This window comes from Coloeus monedula, assembly GCF_965178545.1.
Source record: "Coloeus monedula genome assembly, chromosome: 3".
Classification (NCBI taxonomy): domain Eukaryota; kingdom Metazoa; phylum Chordata; class Aves; order Passeriformes; family Corvidae; genus Coloeus; species Coloeus monedula.
The window spans coordinates 75,503,790-75,522,974 of NC_138783.1; positions in this window are offsets into that span (position 1 = coordinate 75,503,790).

Here is a 19,185-nt window from a genome sequence, read left to right on the forward strand (position 1 = left end):
ATTCACTAAGTCTTGGTTTTACTAGACATGCAATCTTTCTAACATATAAAAGTCTGCAGGGGTATCTGAGAATATAGATCAACACTAAGTAGCTCTTACACTTTATGGTACCATAAATGTAAAAGCACTACTATTACACTTGAGAGTTACTTGCTTTGTACAGAAGTGACTACACAGGAATTAAATAACATCGAGAATATAACCAAAGTGATTGTACAACAAAATACAATAAACTTGATTTATTCTGTGAAAGCAAAAAATTAATGCCTAAGGCCTTTTTTCCTTCTTCACTTTGCTTATATTAGGTAGGTCCAATTTACTGAGCTTCAATATTATCCTGGCCTCATCTCCTGTTATATGGACTGTATCAGGTCCCCTGTGGTGAGTGAGAGAATCCAAAGTAAAGGTGATGATGAGATCTTGATGTAAGATTTTTGAGGGTATTTGTTTGACACTACTGAGAAGATCTAGGGTATGTACTTGTGAGTCCAAGTATACAGTGTGCAACCTCTTCACCACCAATCTTTCTGTGATTCTGTGGATGGACAGAGAAAGGAGCCATGTATGAGTATGTACGTAAGAGTATGTAGGTATGATTAAAGTATAGAAATAAGTGGTGCAGCCTCCTGGCAAAATCAAATGTATTTCAAATTCCTTTGCTTTCTGAAGCCATGTGGATGGCCTCTGATGCATGTGAGATAAATCTGCCTTGATGATAGACTAATGGCCCATCTCCTTTTTCTAACTATAGGAGAACAAAAGTAGATAAAATACCTGGAGTTTAGATGGTTGAACTCAAAACAGACAAATCACACTTAATGTGTTCAAATTAGCTGTGCTTCTTCACTTTTCTGTGTCAGAAGCTGTACCATTCTGGACCAGAGGAAAGTTATGCACAAAGCCCAGTTGCCCTCCTGCAGACTTGATAAATACAAGAACTGTTCTATTTCCAGTAACATGAAGGAAGTGTTTAGAGGATAACATCAGCATTACCTGCTAATGTAAAACCAGTTTACAATTATGTCCTTTTCCTGTTGATTCATGAGGAAGTCAGAGGCTTCCAACGCTTACTTCAATTGAGAAAATTTCTGCATGATGTGACAATAATTGACAGTTATTAAAGAAGGAATATGTAAATGACAATATAATTATCTGAATAGGTAAGGCATTAAATAATCTAGATAAGATGATCAACTGGTTTAAAAGCAAAGGAAATACAGAATGCAAAAGTGGGTTTTTTTATTTTCACTGCTTTAATCTGAATGTCATTCATTTCAAATTAATAAAGCATTTGAGGTATTAGTGTTTGTACAAGTTTGTTTTTCATTAGGTTGTTAATTTCAGATGGAATCTAAAAAAAGTAGTTGTTTTAATGTGATTCAGTGTGATTTCAACTGGGCAACAGTTTAATAATCAGTAATTTACACTATGTACACTATGAAGTATTGTATATTAGTACATAGTGTAATAGCAGGCCAAATTTAATTTACTTTTCCAGCATGACCTGTATTATGGTTGCCATTGAGATTACTTTCAGTTATTTGGCAGTCAGAGTTATTTATATTTTCCATTTTTATTCCTGCACTTTGTTTTTCCATAAAGCCTTTTTCTTGTCTCAAAACATCTTTTATTACCTAATTAATTCATCAGATCCACAGTGCATTACAACCCTAAAAAAAGGAAACGTAGTCCAACTACTGTGCAAGTTTTCCGAATAAGATGAAATACATTGTCTGATTTAGATATAGTTGGACTTGGGTACAGACAGGTCCATAATTTTGTAACTAGACAGATGTTATCACCAGAATTTATAAAAATAAGAAACTTGACAAAGGAGGAATCTTCAGTACTAGGTAAATGTAAAATATGATAGCTGTCTAATCAAAGGAAGGTATAAGGAATGGCTTTAGGTTTGAACCAGAGGGATGATCTACATTATCACACGGTGCTTTTTGAAGAAGAGACTACCTGTGGTTTCCTGAACTTTGTAAAGTTCAGGAAAAATAATAAAATAAAAGTACCTTTTATTATTTGGTCAGAAAATCAAACAAATGAAACCACAGAATCATGGATTTTGCAAGGGACATCCAGAAGTCATATTGTCCAATCTGCTCAGTAGGGCCAACTCAACCTGGATGATCAGGTCCATGTCCAGTCAGATCGGAATACATCTAAGGATGACAGCTCCAAAATCTCTGTGGGAAATTTTGTTTGAGTTTGAGTGTGAGTGTGTCCATAAGAGGATAAGTATCTATTTCATAGTTTGTCCTTAGATCCATATGTATTTTGATGAGTCACAGAGTCCTTGTTTAGACAGAAAAGAAAGGTTGTTAGCATATGCCAGCCAATAGGTATTTTTCAAAATACAGTGTGAATGCAATATTGAATTTGCGATATTGGCCAAACAGAAGCCAAGGTTTATAAGAGAAAATTTATTGTAAAGAAAGACACTACTTGAAATAATTACTTAAATATTTACCTTAGACTCCAATGAGGATATAATTCATTGTCCTGAGGTAACTGTGAAATATCCCCTGACCATCACAGCAGAGAGAAACGTGTTACTGAATATTCACATCTCACCCTAGCTGAATAATGCACTCCTAATTTCTCTGTCCTCTTTCTGCCTCCCTGCACCACACACAGATCAAATGAAAGAGTGGAGAATGGTGTTATGCACAGGTAAATGCACAATTTAAGTCAAGGAGTCTGCTACCTGTGTCACTTGTTCCTCAGGGAAATGTTGTAATTGCTCATTTCCTATGCAATTTATTGTGTGTGGACTCTTCAAATTATTTCATTCTTTATTAATGCTGGGAACACCATTGGTATCTCAGATTTTTTTAGGGCAACCTAAATTTGTCCTAATGCTTATCACAATGAAGCTGTAGATAGCAGATAGATGATCATCATAATCTCAGAACAAGGGTTTCTGAACGCTTGTGAACTTTAGTTTGCATGCCCACAGAATTTGAGAGTTGAAAGTGATGCTCTTAATAGGTTAAGGAATATGCAATGACTGTTCAGCAATAAAGACATAAAAGGGGTTTTGCAATCAAGCTGATGGTAGAATTTTCCTTTCTAGTCCTTAGTTTTGGTAGGATCTACATGAGCTGAATCTATTTTAATGAATTCAATAATACTTAAAAGTTCAGCTTTGTTAAGATTTAAATTGTTAAGTTCCACTGATCTCAGATTAGGGTAAGACCCTGAATCTATTCTTCTTTGCACCTTAAATTCTACTCTAGTCTGTATATTTACTCTCAGTCTCTATTAGTTCTTGAGCCTTATTGTTCTGTTGCGATGTGCAGTAACTCCCACTTTCATGTACTCTCACCACTGCAACTTCTTTCACAGTCACTCAAATATCCTTGTTGTTAAGAAGACGAAAAAGCAGGGAGTGTGAAAAAATTTGAATTTAATGGAAAATTAGATATATGGATTATTATTACTATTATTTCAGACTTTGATATCACTCTGTATCCTGAAAAAAATAGTGATTTTTTTAAGTTAAAAATAAAAGGCAGTGTTCTTTAACTCAAAGAGACTGAACTCTTCAATCCTCACTTTACATACAAACATTGCAAGTGCTTCTCACTGTGTTAGTGTGTGGGAGTATGTGTACATATGTACACATATAAATATATATCTGTGTATATGTATGCATGAGAAATGCCAGGCTGAATTTCCTTGGTGAACAAAATCTGGTTCTGCTAATGAGTAGAGGAACAGGAGGAATATATTCAGAAGGTGGAGAACATGAGAAGATTGCTATTGAAGTCTGAAAATCATAACATAAAGGGGTTAATTTTTCACTAGAAGAGCAGATGGGAACATACTAGTAAACTTTGAAGGCATACAGGATGTTAGCTTAGCTTCTGAAGGGAATTTTTCAGAAAATATAGGAGGCACTACACAGAAGTACATCAGCATTTTCTTTGTACACTGCAGTAAAAATAATAATGGCATTAAAAGTTCGACTCAGTGCATCAAGTTTTAAATCTCACAAGGGCAGAGATATCAAACTCTCAGCATAAGTGGGGAAAAAAAAAGTTAAAGAGAAGTTTACAAAATGTGTTATATATCTAAGAGAGGAAAAATACGAGTTTGATTTCATAATGTTGTTGCACAGAGATTTCCATCTTAGAATTTATTCCCTCCTTCAGTCTTGTCTTGGAATGGTATTTTATTTATAAACCACTCATCTGCATATGTATTACTTTTTGTTGGTAAGTCTGCTTCTCTCAGTCCTACTTTTTTGCTGTATCTGATTTCACACATAGAAGTAACAGAGCATCTGGAACGTAGGGAGAGAAACACTGAACATCTTGGACAAGGGGATACCTATCTTCAAGAAATGTGACATTTGCTATGTGACCATGTGACCGTGTGACTGACACAGTAATGTGTAACTCAGTGAATACTTGACACATACAAAATTGCTATTCTGTAACACAGATTTGTATGTTTTATTCTGATGAGATATCACAGTAAAGGCAACAAATTTTAATCAAGCAATTCACATGCTTCTAAAGATGCTTAATAGTTTTCAGATGAAGGCATCTATTTGTCATTTGGCTCTACTAGGCTTTTTTTATATAGCTTATATTTACACTCAGGTCCCAGACTTAATCGGATTTTTAAAGTACTCGTGTGTAGTTTTGGAGAAATACCTCAATTTCAACAGAAAATTTGAAAGAACACTGAAAGTGTTTTTGCTTACTTTTGGCTCATGTTCCTTAGGATGTGGTCAGAGTTTTGCCACACAGGCTTGTCAGTGTCTATATCATCTTTTCATTCAAAACTTCAAAAGATAGCGTAAACTGAAGCAATCCATCTACTGGCTTTGTGTTAGCTGAAACACACAACATCTCCTAGAAATAGCAATCTGTTTAAAAAACTTTATGATGGCAGGCTGTAACCATAATACCTATCAATAATTTTTATGGAAGAAAATTTTCAGGAAAGAAATTAGCATATTCTCAGCTTTAATCACATTAATTATATTTTAACATATCTGAAGCACATTTCTGTGCATTTTTTTTTCCTGTTGAAGTATTTGTGTTTATTATTAGAACTCATATTTAACAGATTTTAACAGTGGCTTTTCATTTTTCACATGTTGTTTTGTATCAAAATATTAAAAGTGTACTGGTGCTAAAGCCAATCTTCACATAATTATCAAAGTGCAGCCTAGCAGGACATTACTTAAGCTGCAAGATTGGTTGTTTTTATATGCTATGTAGTTTCCCCATCATGTGATCTTTTTACAACAAAATTAGATAATATTTTAAGCATCATTCTGAATTACATTTGAGCTCTTACCTTTTTTAGGTTTTTCATTTCATCAATAAAACTAAGTACTTAAAAAATGAAAAATGTAGAGTTCTGAACACCAGTGAGCAACAGACCATGTATTCCACTTTTATTTTATTACTAATTATTCATAGAGATGAGAAGAATGCAACACATGCCAGTGTTAATCAATTCAGAAAAAAAAAGAAATTATTAAATAAATAACTCTGTTGATCCTTCACTCACTAGAGCAATTTCCTTACCGCTGTTCTATATTCAGATTTAGAGAAACAATTTCAGAATGCATGCTTTAGTATCAATGGAAAAGGTAAGATAATTGGGGTGTCGACATCCAGGGCTATAAGCATGTCATGCCTCAAGAATCTTGACTAGAAGTACACTCCTTTTCACTTTTTCAGGTTCTCTGGTACTACATTATATAAATTTATAGTAAGCTATGGATGGTAAAAGCAATTTCAATGATGATTGTAAGCCTATTTATGTAGTCCTAAAGTCATGCCACTGTTTGCCAAGAAGTACTTAAAATATTTTAAAATATTTTAAGCTCATCTTTGGCTCATAGAAGGTTATTTATTCAGTCACATACCATCCATTGCAGTTTAAGGTTGTCTTCAAGGTAAAAATACAACAAGCTTATATTAATAATTTGAAAATATGTCAGGGAAATGATGCAGTATTTAACAGTGTAACTATATTATTAATGATTTTTTTTTAACTTAACAGATCCTTGCATCACATGTAGAACTTAAATATTTAAACATAATTTTAAAAAAACCCTACACAAAGAAACTTTCCCAAAGGTACAAAAATCTTTTATTTACTTAGATATAAAGTAACATTAAAGGTACATGAACCACTTTGTGACTATTATGAATAGTTCTATAAATTATAAACAGGATAAAATGGAATCTGTATACTGTTAGAAAAGAAGCAAAATTCTCTTTATTGCAAAGAAAACTCTGCTTATCTTGTTGAAAGTTTTGTTTTCCTTCTCTTTATTTATGTTTCCTCTGGCATAGTTCCAATATATCAGGTGGAATGTAGGCACTTAAATAAAGATTTAGGTTCCAGTAAATCTCTGTGAAAATAAGCAGCACTTGTTTGACTTTGGAGTCCTCTGGGATCAAGACGTATGCTTCTGTGCCTGTGCAAAACTTCTGTGTTTTCAATATTTCTTTTTCCCTCTTAAGTTATACTTAGCTTCAGCAATCCAACATTGAGTTAGTCTCCCAGTATACACACACACCAAAGAGAATTATGACTAATCATAGTTACAGGCTCCTGCCTTTTAAAAAAGCTGCTGATAACTCCTGCTCTTTTTATGGAATATCTTCATGGACCAAATACCCACTTAGAAAATGAGACACCTGTAAGAGTTCAAATTTGCATAACATTATTCAATAATCTTCAGCCTGTGAACTTCTCTGGCATTATGTCACTCTACATTTCTGTTGCAGCTATGAAACATTGAAGAAGTTCAAAATACTTCTTGGCAAAAGACAGTATGGAGAATAAGAAAATTATTGTCTCTGTAATCCAGGAATGAAGCTTAGGAGCTGCAAAGATCCTGAGCTGCAAATGTCCTGACTTTCAGTCACTGTTTCCAGGACATTTAATAGATCCTGATTTATTTTCTATACCTATAATTATTATAGTGGAGATAAAATTTATTTCTTTATATATTTCTGCAGATTCCAGTGTGCCAACCTCCCCAGCTCCACAGTTATTAAGTGTCTTCAGCATATTGCTCGGTATACTTTGTGCCTATCAAAAAGACCTATAGCATTCTCCAGCAGAAATATATTTCTTGACTTTACCAGATACATTGGAACATATCCAGAAAAGGCTATTGGATACAATTGATACCTCACTTCATGTGGAAAAGGACTAGCTCACACTCTGAGGAATAATTTTAGCACAGATATACAGCTGACACTTTGAGACGTCCAGAAATAGGTATTTAGTAGCAACAATGCATAGTTTCTTAACCATAAACAGGGTTGGTTGTGAGACAAAATCCAGCTGTCCATAACTGTCAAAACCAAAACCTGTCTGGTTTTGTGTATAACTACATTTTCACATTCCTAGGCCTTGGATTCGTCCTGAGAATTTAAAATTAATTTGCTATCCTGACAAATTAAATAAACACTTACATAGTTTCCTCTGTATTTAATAGGAAAAGACAAACATTTCAGAGGGTAGTTGAACCCATATTAGATTCTCCTAGGCAAGGAATATTAAAATCAAATTGAGGTACTTAGTTTAGATGGCTATTTTGAAGGAGTATTAACGTTCAGAATTTTAAATAAATGAAAAAAAATTCATGGATAATTACAGATTTCCCCCGTTGATAATGCTTTTAACTAAATTTTTGAGTCATATACTCTCTGTTTTAGGTAGTTCCACTTGGCAGATCAGACAGCAAAATTTTTTATATATGATATTATGTTATGTTGTATGTTGTGTTATTTTAATTTTTAGGTGCCTGACTTCCAAACTTAGATTTTGATTTTCAGACATGAACCACTTGCCTAACCTATATTGAAACTCTGCCTTTAGAAACAAATTTTGGAATGGTTCCTATTAAGATCTTTAATAAATAATTATTAATATATAAGATCTGTAATTACAGATTGGTTGTTTACACATCAGCATAGCTATTTCCCCAAATTGTGAAGTTTAAAGTCCAGGCTAGATGTTCCTGACTGGATGATAGTGGTCAAAAGCTTCATGATTTTGAGGCTCAGAATGCTGATAGCACCTTTCACAACTAGGATGATTTAATTAAGGCAAATAAGTACAGGATTAAGTCCAGAATTTTCAAAGGTTTTGGCTGATTATACAGTTGCCTATGCTGTGAGGCTTCAGCTGTATTTGGAGGGAGTTTTTTGCTTCTATTGAAGCAACAAATATTGTAAAGCTGTAAACATCACTAGTGTGATAAAAAACCTGATCCTAGGAATACAGTTATTCTAGTAATATAGGTTACTTTAATAATACTACCCTCTAAAGTCCATGTTGGATATTTTTCAAATCCAAGACATTTTTCTGATCCAAGAAAAGACAAACAAAGCTCTTGTGTACACCTACATTGTCAAATCTGTTAGGTCAACACAGAAACTGAAAGCATTTAGGTACCTATTAACCATACAAAGATTAGACCTATAGTTTGAGTTGATTGCAAACAAGCTGATTGCAAGCAAATTGATTGTAAACTTTAGAACTTACTATCTTTATTCTGACATCTCATTTTTTAGGGTGAAGAGAAGATGCAAAGAGTTTTGGAAATGTTTGGGGTTCAAAAGTCCTCATAGTTCTAGACTTTTACAAAGTGTTTCTAATAAGAGTTACTGAAAAAAAAAATTAAGAAATGTTTAATGAATACATTCTTCCATGGAAAAAAAAAATCCCATTAGAACTGTGTTTCACTGTTAAATAGTATCTGAAGTGAAAAACCCAACCAACCAAAGAAACCTCACTCTAACCTAAAACCCAGATTTTAGAGATGCTAATGGAAAGTTTCCTGTTAATTCCAAAGATATTGGAATTTTTTCATAAAACAATACTGACTTTCCATTTAATTAAAAGCCAGTATTAAGTTGCTGCATTTTTCACAAAATTTGGCATTTGGCTGACATAGACCTCCTGACAGCATAAGCAATGGATGTACTTTATATAGGAAAACTGAAGCCTCCATAGTGGGAGCTTTTGTATGCTGAAATGGGATTGTTTCAAGCAGACTGTGGGGAAGCTGAACCATTTGGCTCATCTCATATCTGCTTCAGCATTATTCTGTGCTTTCTGCTCAAATTCTTACTGTGAGCCAAATGGTTGCTGTGTCAGGTCCAAGCACAAACATTTTCTCTTCAGGACACTTCAGCTGCTAATCCAGCACAGAGGAGCTGTTCCATTCTCTTCCCTTGTGGTCACACTGATGCCAGAGGAGAGCTGAGAGAGGAGTTGGTCCATGTTAATGGTCCATTGAGCATGTTTACCCAGCACAAATGAAAACAACAACCAGCTCATGTTCCTTCCGCAGCATGGCCCTTCCAATAGCAGCCTCCTGTGGTGAGCAGTTCTGGCAATGGTGGGCAGTGATGACCCCAAAGGAGAGGCCTGCAGCACTTATCAATCATAAATTCATAAACGAAGAATAAAAACACAAGGAAAGAAAAAAATAGATACAACTGAAGGGGAAAGCATATATCATTTTACGTATTCCTTGATAGTTCCTCTTTTCCTGAGTACTTTATCATAGACTCATAGAATGGTTTGGATCAAAAGGGACCTATGTGAAAATAATTTTAGGTGGCAGCCTTCTGACTGCCACAGGGTCTCAGAGCAGCATGAGCTGGAACCAGATTTCCATGCCAGTTCAGAATTATCTCACCACTAGTGCCTAGCTGTAAACCTCTAGTGGAACTGGCTGCTTGCCTGCTTGCAGTCCCAATGAGGAATTTGTGTTCATAAATTCAAAATGTTAGCTCTCACAGCTTGCTGGAATTACCAGAGTCACCCTGCTTTCAGTGAGAAATTTCATACTCATGCTGAGTCCTTCTGAAAATAAAATTCAATATTTCTGAATTTCTATGTACTTGAACAATTAAGTATGTCTCCTGATAATACGCCCAGTTTTGAAGATCTGGCAATTTTCTAAATGCTACCTCCACATTGTCAGGATTGCCAGAAAGGGCATGGTTTGGGGATGCCTGGATTTTAAAATGAATAGGTATGGAATTTGTGAAAATGCTGTTTCATAGATTTGAAATGAGAGGACTATTGAACAAGAGGACTATGAAACCAGACCTTGAAGTTGTCTATGCCAACTTCTACTTAAAAGGAATACGGAGAGATAGACATGAATTCATTTAGGTCATGAATCACCTCGGCCTAAGGCAGATGTCTAAAATAACTCTGATAATTTACATCCTTAAATTTTTTATTTCTTTCGACTGACTTTAAACAGATGTGGATACAGTCTTCTACACTGCATGTGCAATGGCTCCTACAAGTGCAGCTACTAGTCTTTCCTAGGATTCTGCTGAGTGGCCACCTGATTTCACCAACAGCAGATTTTGGCCAAGCTCTGAAAGCCGAGTACTGGAGATTGCTACACGGCCATCATAATCACAGTCCATTTATGAAAAGCAGCCAATGAGAATTTTAGAGTTTGATGTACTCTGGTCTAATTTATATACATTTACTTATATCTTCTTTTGCAAGTTTTGTGGTCATTAGCTTTATTTAATTAGATTCATTATGAAAAAACCAAACTGATGCCTACTGAACAGTGTTATTGGAGCATCTACTTACACTTTATTGAGTGCTGTCAGAAACCATTCTGCCAATAAACCTCTTGTATGGCTTGGCATCTAAAAATATTCAAGTATATAAATAAAAATAGTCCTGTGCCTTCATTTTATTTAATGTCCTATTCTGACAGTTTCATTCAAATATTACTTGTTAATTATTTTCTGGGTAATTGTCCATACTCAAGGCAGAGACATCAAAATTTTCCTTTTTTTTAAAGGTGTCCTTACCTGCAAAAAGACAACCTTGGCTAGATATTTCATATAGTCAGTAAATCCTTAAAACAAAAGAATGGTATAAAACTTCACAGCTGTATTTTTTAAATGCAAAATAAATGGCATTCCATGGTATTGATTAGCCTCAGAAAAATTCACGCAAGGGCATACTATTATTCTCTCTCCTCTTAAATCTTTAAAGTAGCTACAGAAGAAACATATTTTGAACAGTTAAATGGATGCAAATTGCATTTTGATTCACTGACTTACTGTATATCTATAGGGCTCAAAATTATTTTTGAAGACAAAGAGGTAGTTTTATTTAATTTAAGGTAGTTTTATTCAATAAATTGAACAGCAATTTATTTTAATATAATGACTATTTTAATAGATAACAGGTTACTATCAATCTGACACTGCAATAATTATTTACACAGAAAACAAAGATAATAGAAGTAGAACAGACAATGGTACTTTTAGATACTAACATGAGGGAGGAAAAGGTGTAAAAAGTAATAATTTCAATCAAATATCATCAGTGTCTGCTACAGTATTACTTATGAGAATAGTAACCTCTGTCCCACTTTTTTCTTTGGCTTCTAGTTGCCTTCCTGAAACAGCTGTGAGTGATAATAGTACCAAGCCTACCACTTTAATTTTTTTCTGTTTGATACTTCATATGCAATCTCTAGGGATTTATTGCTATGTGGGATGGGGTGTCAGATCAGCTCACAGGGAGAATATAAAAATGCAGATGGACTTTAAAAAGTGTTGAGTAAAATCCTGCATGCATGCTGTGAAGTTCTTTGTGCATCTCTTAGACTGAGGTCTCAAAAAAAACCATTTTCTGCTTAGCAGCCTAAGGAATCATTACTGTAAAAGAGCTTTCCTTCTATTTCTCTCAGGCTTTTTTCTTATAGGGTGCACATTTGTTCTTCGGCCTTTTTTGGCTTGCTGAAGTCCCAGGCTATCCAAGAAATGACCACTTCTCCTTAACCCTGTCAGTAAAGTTAGTAAGCTTTGCTAAATCTGTCAGAAAAGCACGTTCTCATCCTGACAGAGAACCTTTCTCTCGAGGGAACTTCCTTCAGCTTGTCTGTGGTGCACTTGTAGAAAACGGCATATAAAAATGCCTGTGAAGATAAATCGGCGCAAAATTTATTCTTCTGACAAAAGCTTCAGCCTTGAAATATAATTATACAATTATTCTTTTCTGAACTTATTTTTTAATATGCATTCCCATATCTATATATGCACTTTATATGTGCTACATTTCTCAGTTTTTTTCACTACTGTCTGATACATTGTTTGAATTACTGTCTTCAGTGAGGAAGAATATTTTGTAATGATTTTGGTAGAGAGAGACAGAAGAGGAGGACACCAAAGTCTCACAATTAATATTGTTGGGGTTTAATCATTAATGGGGGGGGGGGGGGGGGGGGAACTACACCTGGTTTAATTCTCTAGTAAAAACTTCCTGAACTATGGAAAGTTCCACGCTTGTTTTCCTTCTGACCTCGAAATATTTGTCAATTCATGTCTTCTGATTTCCTCCCATCATCACACTTTGGATGGCATCACTGAATACTCTTTACTATCTTTTTACTCTTCAGAAAGGCAGAAGTAGTAATCTTTAGTATTCTGATATATATACCTAATAAATCTATATACGCATATGATAAAAGCCATGTTGAAATTTATTACCCTCTCAAAGGGACTCAACTACCATCTACTTTTGCTATGTTCTTTTTTTTACCTTTGACATCTTAACTTAAAGGATGATGATCATAGGCATTAAAGACATCTTAGCAAAGACATCTTAGCAAAGACAAGCATACCTGTAGCAGGTTCAGTTCGTAAACCGGCGGAAACACCAATAAGAGTGTAGTGGTTTGGTCCAAAATACTCATTCCTTACTTATTTACCTTCTGTGAGATAAGAATGAGGAGAAAGCAAAGCAGGCACAAAACTTGAAAGAATATAAAGAAGTTTATTAACAGACCTAAAAGAAAGGGGAAAAAAAAAAAATCAGACCACACCTTCAGAACACTTCTTCTCCTCCCACCTTTCTCCCTTCTCTCACTGACAATGTAAAAAGACAACCCTTGAGATTTTCAGTCAGTTTACCACTTCTATAATAACCGTTTTCAGTTCACTTAGGGAGAGGAGTCTCTCTTGCTCATGCTATGGAGACATCTCCACAAGAAGTTCTCTCATGGCTTCAGTGTCACAGCAAGACAGCCCCCCAGGTTGGTTCTCTGCTCTCATGTGAGAGTCCCCTCCCACGACTTGCAGCTTTTCCCACAACTGCTTTCAAGGGTCCAATCTTGAGCTATGGGGGTACCATTTTAAGGTTGAGCTGTTCAGAAACAAAGGTTCTCTTCACCCATCTCTGGGAGCATCTTCATCTCTAAGAATAGAGGCCCTCCCCCTTCCCTGGAAGAAAAAGGGTCCTCATCATCTTCACCTCTAGGACCATCTCTGGGAGCATCTCTAGGAACAGAGGTCTTTCTCTTTCCTATTGGAGCAAGAATCCTCATCGCTTCCATCTCTCCCTGTTCAAATTTCCCATCAAATTACATCTGCTTCAGCGTCTGCTTATTCCAGCACAGGTGCTTTTGCTCACAAGTAAAATTTGAATGCTCTAACCCCCCATGCTTCATGAAATTACAACGGGTACTCTGATATGTCATAGTCTATCACCACCATAGCTTTACAACAGAATTTCAGCTTCTAAGTATCTCCTCTTTCTCCTCCCTAGGATTTCAGCTCTTCCTTCTTTCCTAACTTTGGTGTCTCTATGGTGTTTTCTCAGGAGAGAATTTATGTCTGCAGGCTTCATCTGTTCTGGAAGAAACTTACAGCACTAAAAAAGGGTTAATCTCACCCGGCCCCGCAGCTGGAATTCACTTATCGCTGTTGGTCACATAGTCTTTTGCCAGACAGCAGGGCAGCAGCCTCAGACGAGCCCTGGCCGCACCAGGGGCTGCCTGCACAGAGCAGGGCTGGCGGGGGGCTGCGGATGGAACAGGGCCACACGGCTCCAGGATGGCTGTGGCCTGGCCTGGCCCGGGCCGAGCAGGTCCTGGCCCGGCCCCACTGGGCTGCACGGGCCCCCCCAATTACCTGTCCTGTTACAAGGCTGGAAACAAGAGAGAGCCTTCCCGGGGTTTGTCCATTCTTAAATTTGGATCACAGAGGCGTGTCAAGCTCTTTAAGTGGCTTAAAAAGTTGTCAATATTCAAACTAGTCAGTTGATAGGTTCTGTCAGCTCATAGAGGAAGCTGTAGGCACCTTGAAAGAGAATCACTTCCGTAGCTATGCTAACCCAGGACAAAATCCTTACATGTGTTCCTTTCTCTGTTATTATCAACTTTATGCCTCCACATTGTTTATACCTAGTACTCTTCAATATTAGTATTAACAACACTCCTAAGATTATTTCTATGTCTAATTAAGTATAAAATCAGCTAGCCTAGACATTTTGATTAAATGCTTGCAACATGCTACAAGCCATTTCTTAACAAAGCTCATTGTGGCCATGAAAATAAAATATTTTAATTTAAAATATTTATTCATATTTATTTCAGTTTCCCCTAAAACCAGAAAAAAAAATCAGTAACAGGAGTTTATATGATACATAGTCATATAATTCAGCTAATTTTATACAGTACAGTTACACACAAATACATTAGATCTGTGTTTTCTCTGCTTTTCTAAGGAAGTAAAAAAGCAAAACACAAACCAAATAAAACAAACAACCCTTCATCACTTCCACAATGGCTAGTAAACGAAGATGTTTTCAGCTATGTATAAAGGATTTCCCTTCTCTTATCTAGTGCCAATGCATTTTGTCTGGCTTGCACAGTTTTTTGTTTCACACAAAAGCATATGCTTTGCGTGTCCAAGATATTTGAAAAAAATCTGAAGCCTCTACAATAATGAAAATTTGTTTTAGACATGTTTCTTGGATATTTTTCATGTTACATGAGAATAATATCTACATGAGAAAAAGAGAAAGTAGGACAAAATGGAAGGCTACTGACCTCAATGAATAAATGTACTTAATTTTTCTAACATTCTAGTAATGGCTTCAAAGAAACTAGAAGCCTTTTAAATGAGATACCCTTGGTGCAAGAGTTTAACACTAGGATTTATCTTTTCCGAAGTTAATTATCTGAAGTGTCCTAGTTTTGGTTGGGGTAGAGTTAATTTTCTTCATAGAAACTGGTAAGGGACTGTATTTTGGATTTATGCTGCAAACAGAGTTGACACCACAGAGATGTTTTTGCCAGTTTTTGCCTCTCACACCACTCACCAGTGAGAAGGTGAAGGGTGCACCAGGAGTTGGGAGGCAACACAACTGGGACAGCTGACCCCAACCAACCAAAGGGATATCCCATAACATATGTCATCATGCTCAGAATATAATCCTAGGGGAAGAAGGAACTGGGGGCATTCAGAGAGATGGTGTTTTTCTTCCCAAGTCACCATTACATGTGATGTAGCCCTGTTTTCCTGGAGATGGCTGAACAGTTGTCTGCCCTGGGGAAGTGGTGAATTAATTCCTTATTTTGCTTTGCTTATGCACACAGCTTTTGCTTTACCTATTAAACTCTCTTTATCCTAACCTAAGAGTTTTCTCATTTTTATTCTTCTGATTCTTTTCCCTATCCTGGGAAGAGTGAGTGAGCGGCCAGGGGAGAATGAGCAAGCAACTATGTGGTGCTTAGTTGGTGGCTGGGGTTAAGCCATGGCATGAAGAGAACTGTTTAGTCCAGCCAGTGGTCTGGAAATTTGGAAAAGAGGAAGGAAATAGAATGAAGAATCTACGAATGCTTCCAGCATCCTTCCCAATCTTTTTCTTGCTTACATAGGACTAATATATAATTGTTTTTGGGTCAACATATGGTCATGGTGCTGGTCAGGTTACAATATGGGTGACAGTCATATAAATAAGGATCTGATATTACATCACTTTATTTTATGTATAGACATAGGCATAACGTTAAGCAGTGTTTAAGTGGACAGGGGAAACATATGCCAATGTCCTTTTAGTATCTTCCCATTCCAATAAGACCATCTGGATTCCATGTTTAAGAATAGCTTTTAAAACAATTGTAATTTTCTTAGCTGAATGCAATAACAGTGGAAATGCCATTATTTTGAGAAGTGAAGGAGAAAGGAAGAAACAGGCTGCCTGCTCTCAATGAAACCTAAAGAAATTCTGACTTGTGTTCCTGCATAGCTGCTGAGTTACTAGGAGGTAACTATTGCATTGCCTTCATGCCATTTGAATAGGAAGGAAGAGAAGAAATCGAAGGGGTGATGAGCAAGACAAACAGAACTATCTATCTTTACTGTATTTCTTTTTTTTATTACTTTAAATTTAGATACATAGTTTTAAGTCTTAAAATAAGCGTGAATTCTATTCCACATCAAAGCCCCCTCTCATTTTCTGAGAATAAATGGGACTGCTGTGGAAAAGTGTAAAATGCCGTCTCCAAAATATAAGGTGCAGAGGAAATAAATACAATTTTCCAATATAATACGTGTAAAAAAATACTAGATACAAATTTAAAGCAATTTTAAGGCAACATATTTCTAGGAGTAATTTAATTTATAAAACTGTGATCTTAATATAATACCTTGTCTACGGTAAACATTTGGACTAAGGCAGTCCTGAGGAAAGATACGTCAGAATGGGGAGGGGTTTTTGTTGAAATTGTGTTGAAAACAGGGTTGATAACTGAGGCAGATAAGTGCATTTCAGATTGAAATTCTCCCGTCTTCCACTTAGAGAAGGCTGTGTAGAGAAGGCTGTGTTTTTCAAGTTTTGGGGGGTTTTTTTCTCTTGTGTTTTGTTTTGTTTTCTTTCATCTAAAAAACAAAATTATATTGCTAGTGCACTAATAAATAAAAAATAGAACAATTCCTTTGCCTACTTGTTTGGTATACTGGAAAAAAAAAAATCCCGAGCATGTCTAACCTTTCCAAAATGAATATCCTTAATGGAACTGAAGGATGTGTATCTGTATAACTACTAACACTGAGAGACTCGGACATGCGGCCTGGGTATGGGGATGAGAATAGCAACATTCAGACACACGTTGTTTTTTTAATGACTGCAGAGTGAGTTCTACATCAGCTCAGAGAAGTGTAAAGGCTCAAACCCTAGTATAAAACATTGCCTTGGATACAGGAAAATGTGTCGAAATTATACTGACAAACAGATTATACTTCTTCCTTTGCATCCAAAGTAGACTCCTTCTAAAGTTAGTATGAGAAATAATCCTGGCCAGTGCCAGTTCCCTCTCCATTATATCTGGAAAATGCTTGGGAGAAGACTGAATGTCCCCATGAAATTCCATGCCAGAAACAGATAAAATATTTCTATTTCATAAATAAGCAGTATAAACCAGTGTATGCTAGTGTCTAGGAGTAACTCCACTACTAGTAGTATAGACACAATGAAAGATGGTGAAATCAATGAAAAATGTAAAGCTAACATAGGCGCTCAGAAGAATGTCTGCTTGCTGTGTTGAAGAGATGGTCCCAGTATCTCTTAATAGCAGCTGCCTAAAGACAGTCTATATTTCCAAAACTTAAAAAGTCCAATTTAATCAAAATCATTACCAAGGCTTAGAACTTATTTCAGCATCTGTGGAAATGGTTGGGGCTTGGTTGTAGTGAGTAGGAATAGTATTTTTGTTTCTTTTTAAGATTTTCTTTTCCCCAGAAAAATTTCCAAGACAATCAGAAATTATACTTTTTATTGCTTTGTCTTGATTCAGTTGCCAGGAATAAATTGACTACCTGAATCCTCCTGATTTTCTGCTTAATACTCAGAAAGACCTTTATATTCTCCCTATTCACATGTTTGAGAGTTATCCTGTTAAAGAGTCTGCTAAAAGCAGTAATTCAAAGGCAAAGGTTTGATGGTTAAGGTTATCGTTGGGTAGATATTTAGTAAGAACAGCAAATTATTCATTTGTACCCAGAAAACTAACCCTTAGCTAGATTGTCTTTGACCTCTTGTGGCACAATTCCCATCTCCTGCAATGTCCTGGCAGCAAAGTCCTCCTGAAATTTCTTTGTAGATTGTGAGCTGATAATGCAGGAACTGAAATGGTGAGGCCAGGCATATACTTTGCATGTTCTAATGAGTTTTGCTCTATTCCTCAGGCCAGCTGGCAGTGCAAGCTTTAGATAATATACAGAAGCCTAAGCAAAAAAAGCTCAGATTAATAAAAAAATAGCTGCAACTCAAACCAGATGTATCTTACGGGTTTTTAAGGCGTCAAAAGGCTGTAAAGATAATTTTCACCTAGTGAATAAGAATAGCAAAACTGATACTAGGAAACTTATATTACATAAATACTGCAGAGCTTTCCCCTTTTTTTGGTAGCATTTCATGCAAATAAAATTAAAAGGCTTTCTCACTTGGCCTAGCAGAGCTCCAGCTAGGTGTGAAGCAGAGCTGCAGTTTACTCTCAGTTCCCTCATCCTGAGGCAAGAGTAGTGGGCTGCAGTATGATAATGAGTAGACTGAATGAAAAGACTAAATTTGATTACATTTGGTAGTAACAGGTGTGGGAAGGACATAAGAAAGAGCTATAGAATTTTTTTCCTAAGAGCATTGGAGGCTGACACAGGCTATATCTTACACTTTCAAATGTAAAGCCTAGTTTCTGCTGTCAAGTATAAAGAAATTTCATTCGCTTGACATATAAAAATTGCTGTCAAAGGTAATGCTAGAAAGTCCGCCCATTTTTGACAGCTCTTGGGGACTATCTGACCCACCAAAAGGCTAAAACCATGTAAGTTTATGGCCACATCCGAATGAGATGTAGTAGTGAAGGTTTCATCCTGTGATTACTTTCACATAGCTCTAGCTAGACACAAGTCTAACAGCATGAGGACATGCCACCTTTTTTTATTGTGACAAACTCAGACATATTTTGTCTGGTCCTTGAAGGTATCTAAGAAACAAAGAATGTCTTAGAGCATGAGTGTATGTCCATAGAAATAGAAGGAACAATAGTAAAACTGACATTTTAAATGCCTTAAAATTCTTCACCGCAGGCTGTGGACTCCCTGCTACCCCCACCCATCACTGAAAGTGAGCACTTTTTACGGCAAGTAAAGCATGTAGACATGCAATTTTATTCTACTAATGGAAACACATAAAATCATAAAAAATGAGAGCTTCTCATACTCAAGCAATGTGTGACTGCCTTGTTGGATTTCATACCTTTTTTTGACCATTCTAACACTGTCATTTGACTGTCATTTGGCTTTCCCAGGACAATAAATGATGAGTCTTTGACTCAGTCTAAATGGA